This window comes from Etheostoma spectabile, chromosome 19 (genome assembly GCF_008692095.1).
Source record: "Etheostoma spectabile isolate EspeVRDwgs_2016 chromosome 19, UIUC_Espe_1.0, whole genome shotgun sequence".
Taxonomy (NCBI): Eukaryota; Metazoa; Chordata; class Actinopteri; order Perciformes; family Percidae; genus Etheostoma; species Etheostoma spectabile.
This window is the reverse complement of record NC_045751.1, coordinates 4,251,803-4,261,298: the sequence shown is the minus strand read 5'-3', so window position 1 is coordinate 4,261,298 and position 9,496 is coordinate 4,251,803. Positions and strand designations below refer to the sequence as shown.

The window sequence follows — 9,496 nt, the reverse complement described above, 5'->3', positions numbered from 1 at the left end:
AAATCAATCTGATCCGGCTACCCCGACTAATGGAAGGTAAAGTAGCTTAAAGCACTGACAGTGTGTGCACAGTTGCATTGAATCAATACCAGCCACTCAAACTGTGGAAACTACTAATAATAATTAAAATAGAATAAAATAATGCTGCTACAACTGTGCTGTCAAACTGCCACAAAGGGTTTGGCACAGACATGAATAGCACCCACGACCTATTGGGAAATTGAACAGCTTTTCTGAATAGCCAATACAGTTTAAAGCACCGCAGGGGTAACACAAATAAAATCAAGAGTGGGTTGCTCTGCACTCACATGCTCATGCACAGGACCAATTCTGTCTGTCTCCTAATTTGTGTGCACGCTGACAACCTGTTGCATCATGTGTGCCTCGACCGAACTGTCGGACACACTTGAGATTAATTATATACCAGCACGACTGCAGCGCTGTGAACGCCACTTCAATCAGCAATCAGCAATCAGCGAGATGGTCATCCGCGTGGTGGTGGGTTCAGGACAGAGGCTTGTCAACAGCAACTGTGATGATGGCCGCCCAACCTGTCAGACCAATGAGGGAGACGGCGAGGATGAAGGCACCCTCCAGATGTTTCTATTTCTGTCTATTTGGCATCTGTTGATTTTGGCACCAATGTACAAATATAAAGAAGTTGGGTACATCATCTGTGCTCAGGTGCTGTGAAATGACTGATGGTGTGTCTGCTTGCTGTGAATATACTCTACAGAGAGCATCACATGTCCTGGACTAAGCGTCCATGGAGTTTTACAAGTACAACACTGGTTCATCTACTATCAAAGATTTTGTCGGTTAACACGAAGACAAAGAGTCTGAAAAGAAAACCACCTTCCAGATGAATGACATGCTTTGTTGTTTTTTACAGCACAAACCTGTCTGCTCTTACTTGTTCACCTACACACACACACACACACACACACACACACAAATCTAATCTTCTCAGTGGTAATGCATGTTCCGGGTGAGATCGGTTACATGACCATTTAAATGTTTCAGTGTATCACATAGAAAGGAAACTAAAGTTCGGTGCAGATTTTGCAGACTGTAGTATGAGTGAGATTATAGAGGACACTTTAATAAGGGAGTTAGATCACTATATCTTATATTATATAATGATGAAACTGTCTAATGGAAAGTGACACCATATCTGTATGCATCACATCACTAACATGCATCTCAAAAGCTTAGTTTGGGCCCAGAGATTAAAAGGAAAACTGCCATTATTACAGTTTTTTTTTTGTACTTGTGTACATTCACAATGTACAATAAAGGATTATTTGCAACATTACAGGTGCATTTCCTTTCAGTTGTACCTCTAAAACAAGCATAGTACTGATCCCACCAGCTGGAATACATGTACATATCACTCCTGTTCTCTACACTCTGCATTGGCCCCCGGTGCGTTTTAGAATAGATTTTAAGATTTTATTGTTTGTTTTCAAGTCCTTAAATGGTGTGGCCCCGGAGTATTTGCCTGAAATTTTAACTTTGCTGGAGCACAACGGGTCATTGAGGTCTTCAAATCAGCAGTACAGTCATTAGAAGTACCAAGGTCCAGGTGTAAACGGTGGGGGGGTCAGGATTTTGCAGTTGCTGCCCCGAGACTCTTGACCTAGTCACCCCCTGATATTCTCACTCTTACAGACGTAGATCTTTTTAGGTCCAAACTCAAAATGTATCTGTTTAGTCTGGCTTTTAATATGTAGCAGTGGTGTGACAACTTCATTCTTCTGTTTCTTTGCAACCTTTTCTGATTTGACTGTTTTCTATGTTTACTCTTTCTGTTGTATGATGTGTGTTTTTACTCTTGGTTTCTGATGTTAAGCACTTTGGATACCTGCTGGTTGCTGTAAAGTGCTATATAAATAAATGTTTGATTGATTAACTGGAAGCTGAACAAAGCAAGGTAAACCATACACAGCAGCCACTGGTCCCAGCCTGCAGTATTCCAAGATAAAAACACCTCCTGCTATAATGCACAAAGCTCTGTTAGGGCTCAAACTATATCCAAACAACATCAAACCCTTAACAATTGGCTTCAAGGTATTAGAGCATTTGACACAAATAAGCATATTGCGACAAATGTCATCTGTCTAGACGGGAACAGTTTCACAAAAACACATTGACACCCCGTAACCAGTCAACTGAGACACTGATGCCTTAAAGCCCAAACGTCTCATAACAATGGGATTAAAACGGCATTAATGCCCATGTTCAAAAACAACTCTCAAACCCTTATATCCTTTTTGGAAATCCTCTTCCTCGATTCACCCCAAAAACACTTCCCAAATAATCAGCTTACGTGAGAAGACAAGGGCTTTTTTTATCAATATTACAGACTCTCTCCCTCTACAACCCCACACTGGCCACAAAGTAATTTAAATACTGTATTATTCTCACTACTCCAACATATGTCATGTATCTACCACCCACTCACCCACACAGTAATGGCCCAGTCGGGGCTCAGGATGATAGATGCTGGTACCATGGGACCTGTGTGGTCACTTTAATGGATTAGTTGGCAAGACAATAGCTAACTCACACACCATATTGCATTTAAAATAACCTAATCCATTCTGTTAGTGACACTGGCTAATTTTGTCCTGAGGTAACTGATTGTGAGTGTGTGTTGGAGAGTGTATTGGGACCCTTGGGGCCTCTCCTTGGGGATTAAACCTGTGTTTTAAGGTCAGAGGGGGTTGCACTGCTGGTGGCTGGAGGACACACACACAAACACACAGACACACACACACACAGACACACACACACACACACACACACACAGCTGGCTGCTCATGTGACACACTCCCTACGGCGTGGGAACAAACCCTCTTGACAGCAGACGGAAGAGTGCTAAGGATCGGAGTGTGCGCGTGTGTGTGTGTGTGTGTGTGTGTGTGTGTGTGTGTGTGTGTGTGTGTGTGTGTGTGTGTATGTGTGTGTGTGTGTGTGTGTGTCTAAAAGCGTTTTTGTGCATTTGTGTCCCTTCGTTGCTCAGTCACCTGAATTTGTTTGATCACGGATCACTTATGTTTGTATTTGTGTGTGTGTGTGTGTGTGTGTGTGTGTGTGTGAGTGTGTGTGTGTGTGAGCTCAGAGGACAGCCGTTAACAATGTCACTTCAGCCTCTATATCTTGTTCTACCTCCCACAGGGCGAGGAGTGGTGGGAGTGAAGAGAAGAAAACAAGAGTGTCAGGAATGAAAGACAAGTGTGTTTGGCGCCTGGTGGGTGATGGAGAGAATAGGGAGCGATGAAGGGAACAAAAGAAGACAATAAAGAAGTGCCGCTGTTGGCACGGTGCAAGCATTTAAATCAAGGTTGGAAAGGACAGAAAGACTTCATTTAAGGCCAGAGATCAGAAGAGACTCTGATCTGTCCTCACTCTGAAGTGTTCCTCCTCATTGTTGTCTTTCTCTCTTTGAGACTGTCTTTGCAGGAAGAATCACAGCTGTAATTTTGCGTTTACCTAACAAAGACATTGAGTAGATGTGTAAAACAAATTGTGTCGCTTAACTTTGGAGAGTCTTAGAAGATTTCCTTTTTCCTTCTGTGTTCTGGTTGACATAGAACAAAGCACTAACAACCAGTGCGGAAGTGCCTTTGAGCAAGCTGACAGTGCAGATGTGAAAGAGTAGAGATGTGTGAATGGAAAGTCCATGGTCATTCTCTCCTTTCTTCCCCTTTTCATCTTCACCATTAGGTAAACACCACTCAAAGCTCACCAGGAAGTGAAAAAAATGTAATGCTCTTTAGACGGACCCCCACTCTCTCATTTCTACATTTTCCTCTTTTCTTCTCCCACTTTCTCTCCTCCCTACCTTTTCTGTCTCCCTCTTTCTTGCTCTCGGTCTTTCATGTACAGATCAGAGAAGCCTTAGAGAGGCTTTCCAATAAAAGCTGGCGTTACATGCCTGATTTAACAGGGCACACACACAAAGACCCCTCTATCTCCATCTCTCTCTCTCTTTCTCTCTCTCTCTGACTTTCCTCATCACAGACCTGACTGTAGGATAACCCTCTCTCACTTTTCTCTCTTCCTTTTTCACACACACTTTCTCCATACAGAAATAATGTCACTCACTCATGGACTCTAACTCTCACTCTCACTCTCACACGCGCACATGCACACACACACACACACACACACACGCACACACACACACACACACACACACACAGGCCTGCCTCTGCTCTTGTTCTCTCACAATGGGATTAGTGGTGTGATTCCTCCACTCCTTTTAAGTGGGCACACCACCAATCTACTTACTATAGACTCCGCTGCATACTAAATGGAATGAAGAGGAGGGAGGGTAAACGGAAGACCTGAGGAAAAAGGAGGAAAGTAGAAGAGAAGATGAAAGGACATGTGGACGGGAGAAGAAGGGAGTGAAGAAAGATGAGGAGAGGGGATGGATATGAGAGAAAAGCGGGAGCGGGCACAGGAAAATAATTTGGTTTTTGTGTTTTAAAAATTACAGGTTTTAAAAACACTTTTTTAGATGACAAAGTGTAACTCCATGGGGGAAAGACAGGATGGACAGATGGAGGGAGGAAAGCAAGAAAGAGCAAAGAAAGAGAAGAAAGAAAGCATAAAAGAGAATTGGCGGCAGACTTATAGCCAGAGGTGAGGCAATCACTGCATAACTCTAACAAGCATACAAGCATGCAAGCACACACTCACACACACACACACACACACACACACACACACACACACACACACACGCACCACACACACACACACACACACACACACACACACACACGGACCTGTTGCCAGGGTGACAAGAGGTAACAGAGGCCCCGCCTCCCCCTCCGTGTTTCATACAGTGATGTCATCGGTTGCCGCCGGCGCCCGGCGGGTTCTGGCCCAATAGGACAAAGGCACAGTTTGGCGCAGCCTGTCCTTGTTTCTCTCCCTTTTTCTTTCATCAGGTGCTCCCTCGCCCACCCTCTCATACTCTGTCCCTCTTTTTTTTTTGACTTATTCAACTCGTCAGCGGCGCTGCAGAAGTTGAGTCTTTCACTGCTGAGGAGGAGTGAAGCTGATTAGACCTGCTGGGAGAGCATTTCACGGCATGAGAGGCTAGAGTGATTGTTCAAACCCAGCAAAGGGACGGCTAGAGAGTCACATAAGTTGATTTGTTTCAGTGGTCCGCTTCCCATCAGAGCATTCTTCATTTTTTAAAGCAGGTTTCGTTGGAACAAGACTCTTTTGCCACACTAGCTTTGCGGATGTAATGCTCAGTGTAAAGAAACCCAAACTGTTAAATTACAGTTGCGCTAGAGAAAAGTCAGGGGACCACCAAAGTCTTACATACATTCTGGGGACCATGGAATGTCTGTACAAAATTTTACCCCAATCCATGCAGTTCAAATATTTGTTGAGATATTTCAGTCTGGACCAAAGTGTCAGACCACCTGACTGATCAACCCTGGAGTCACGCAGCTAGCATGGATAATAAGAGAAGCTGGTAATGTTAGCCCATCCCTAGCTATGTTTCCATCCACACGGTTTTATCCAAATTAAGTGATATCGAATGAAAAATGCCTTATGGAAATAAGAGAGGGGAAATACTTGGCGGAAATTTCCTAAAACTTCTTCTTCGTTTTGTGGCGGGTTGCAACCATAACATGACCTCAAACTTAATTGCAATTCTAGATTTATTCAGCAAATAACGTTTCCATCAGCGTTTATCGCATAAGCCGCGTATCGATCAAGATAAAATCCGATGAGACCGAACGTATTTCCTTTGACATTCATGAAATTCCATTGAATTTGACTGTTTCCATAAGGCATTTTTCATTTGATCTCACTCAATTTGGATAAAAACGTGTGGAGGGAAACCTAGCTAGTGATGTGAGAGGGGAGGAGGTGCAGATGGAGAGGTGGGTAAAGAAGCACAGGTGAAGGGAATGAGCTGGTTAGGCAGGACTAAAGAGGCTGATTGAGAGCAGGTGTGTACTGCAGATAGGCCGAGAGAGGACGGGCAGCACAGGAACACAGGAGCACAGGAGGAAGAACAGCACACAAAGCAACCGTTGTACATTAGACTTAATTGTGACATTGTGTCATTTGGTATTTTCTTTTTAGAGGAGACAAGGAGTCACCATCATGAACACTCTGAAACAGCAGTATGAGGAGAAGGTGCATCCCTGCATTGACCTCATTGAACATGTGGTACTTTAGCTTGAAATAACAGACTTGGAATAAGAGTAGAATAACACTGATCGCACCACTAGTGGTGTGACTGAAAGAATTATCTCCATTTGTCATCCAGCCAACAGTTCTGTTCTCTTGTGTGCTAGTACAACCTTCTTTCAGATAAAGAGACTGCTCCAGATGTTCATCACAAAACAAGAAACCATCAGCTTGGTGGTTGCTCCATGCAACGTGGACATAGCAACCAGAGAGGCTTGGAAATTGGCACAGGAGGTGGACCCTGATGGGGAGAGGACTTTGGCTGAATTGGGCCAGATTTGGTGGACAAAGGCACAGAAGACACTGTCATTCTTTTTAGGCAACAATACAAATGAGTTATCCAGCGTGTTTGACAGGCTGAGTAGGCTGAGTAGCATGTAGTCAGTAGCTTTTTATATTGCCTGTAGCACTCTCTACAATGGAGGCCAAGTTATATTTTCAAAACTAGCAGAAAAACTCACCCTTGAGCTGGAGCATCATGTCCAAGTGAATACTACTTAGCGCTTCAACTTAATGGTTCACTACAAATGACTGCTAACTTAAGGTGATTCCATATGTGATTTGTAGCGAGCTCTGCCTCCATTGGAAGAGCAGATAAAGAAGAAACTAACAACGACTCAGACACAGCTGGACATACAGTGTATGACAGTGGACTGCCATGTGACAGAGACTCCATTTCCCCATTGATGTGAGTTTCCTAGCTGACACTTTCAGAACACTGCACCTTCTAACCAAAATGAGCTCATTTGTCCTCTTCTTTTATCTGATACTGTTATATTTTAGAGAGTGACAGCGTTAACACAGGGTGCTATCAGCTTCACTGCAGGGGAGGAACTACAAGTTGGAGCCAGACTAAATATCTTTTCCGCACTCAGAAAAGAGTTTGTGGAATGGAAAAATATCATAAACCAATCTGGAAGAACATGTGAGTGCATCAACAACTTGGTCATTACATCACTTGATGTCTTTGCTGTGGTTTCCACACAACAAAACTGGAACCTAATCTGTAAAGATTACTATTGTAGTATTTTTCTTCTCGCTGTGGAATATGCAAGCTATTTTACATTTCAAATAGAAAATAATGGGAACTTGTATACGTACAGTAAGTTTTTGGTTCGGCTCCAGACTGCTGTAAGACCACCCTCTCCACCCCCCATTGGTCCAACAGAGGAGCAGCTTCTCTGAGAGGCTCCGACAGCTTCGATGCCGCATGGACCGCTACAAGGAATCATTCCTACCACAGGCAATAAAACTCTTTAACATGTCATCACTGGGTGCTAGATGAGACTTTTAGACACTGCACAATTGGTTCATTTACATTTTAGCAAATATTTAGCATATTATTTAAGCAGTTGCACATTTTGTTTTCCCATCCTGTATATATTTAAATATTTGTTCTTATATTTTATTCCTATTATTATCATTTCAGGTATATTGTATGTATGTATGTATATTTTTTACTAGTATCTCATTTATATTCATATTCTGTGTTGTGTGACTAATGTACGTGTGCTGCTGTAACACCGTAATTTCCCACTTTTTGGGATCAATAAATATCTATCTACAGTATCTATCTAATGACCACTACTAACCAAGTGTTGACTTTTTTATGTCTAAACTAAATATTGAGTGTAAGGTGGCTCAATGTGGACAAAGTTACAGTGAAAGAGAACTGCCAGGGTTCCTCAACTACAAGAACATTGAGGCCATGGTCCAGAAGTGGATCAAACAGCTGGAAGAGCCTGCTGTCCTGGAACTCAAGGAAGTGACAGGCATGTCTTATAGTTAAGATTCTACAATGATTGCTGGTCAACAGAATATGTATGCATAGGTATTATTTGATCTTGTATTTTTCACTCTTGTCTGAATTGTACTTTTTCTTTTATACATTTCGAAGAACAGCTGTTAGAGTTGACAGGGAGCAGCCTTGTTGGGTTTCCTAACCTGATCAAAACTGCTGGGTATCATTTTCATTGCCTATTGCTAGTCTATTGCATGACAGAACATGTTGATTATTTTGCTAAGAAATGTGTTGGTCCTTTAGATAAAGATTGAAGCCATCGCAAAAGAGGAGACTTCAGTAGAATCCATGCTGAGGACTCAGTTTAACATGGAGTTGATAGTTTACACTCAGGACAGCACATACAGCAAGAAATTAGGGATACCTCAGATGGAAAGTGAGCCCCGAGGACCAAGGACTCAGACTTATCTCAGGTGCAGAGTGAGTGAGTGTGCGAGGCCACATGGGCTCAGATAGGTATAAATTGGACAGCACTTCACAAGATCACGTGTTACCATGGCGCCGTTTAATATCAAAGATGTTGCTGACACTTGCCAGTTTGGGAATTTTCTTTTTAAGTTTGTTGCTTTCCACATGGCCAAGGCCCAGGAGACGACTGCCTGATTCCACATTTTTTTTCAAGCTCTTGGTTTACAAGCTGGACAACAGATCCGGTCCGTTCCGTGGTTGTGGGGCGGGCTGTTGTTTACCTTTTGCAATTTATGGATTTCACTGTGAAAAACATCGGAACGCTTTGAACTGTGGGTAATTCCCCTTGGTGAAGTCTGCATCGAAGCAGACTCAGAAATGGCTCGGTAGGTGTGTACTCCAACCCTTACGCCCTTTTGAAATTCGGCATTGGGACAACCCTAAGCCCTTACTAATTTTGACCAAAGTCTGTGAGTCTGAGTCCGGACTTTGTGATTGGACCATTAAATCCCATTATCAAGTAAGTGTGAGTCACATGCTGTGCGTATTTATTTTTGTGCATTTAATACATCACACACATTTTTGACACAGTATACATGCATACAGTGTAAATATATATATATGATGGTTAAGATGGAGTTGAGATATAGTATTAGATCAGATGGTAGCTTTGTGTTACAGCCCTTTCTCCTCTCCAAACAGCAGATTGCCCGCCAGCGTCTGGCTCACCAGGGCCCCCCGGTGATCCACTACCACATGTTGCAGGGCTGTGCCATCAAGCTGCAGAGGGTGATGCTGCAAATGCTCCAGGACAAGGAGAAAACGAAAGTCCTACTTTAAGAGGACTCTGACATAAATACCAACAGAATCTACATTCAGAATCGCCTCAGGCGCCTGTCAAAGGCAACGCTTGTTGTTGAATGACTTGAATACACACAACCTCAACACGGCACGACTGCGCAGGGCCGGCCCTAGAAGTTATGGAGCACTAGGCAACATCCGTTCAGCCCCCACTCCACCCCTTCAATCATAACCCCTGCTTTATGATGACCAAAC

At 43.2% G+C, this 9,496-nt stretch overlaps 1 pseudogene; it reads left to right on the top strand.

The window, feature by feature from the left end:
• Positions 1-375: 375 nt before the first annotated feature.
• Positions 376-9,280, top strand: LOC116669445 (interferon-induced GTP-binding protein Mx-like; annotated as a pseudogene).
• The last annotated feature ends 216 nt before the right edge of the window (positions 9,281-9,496 follow it).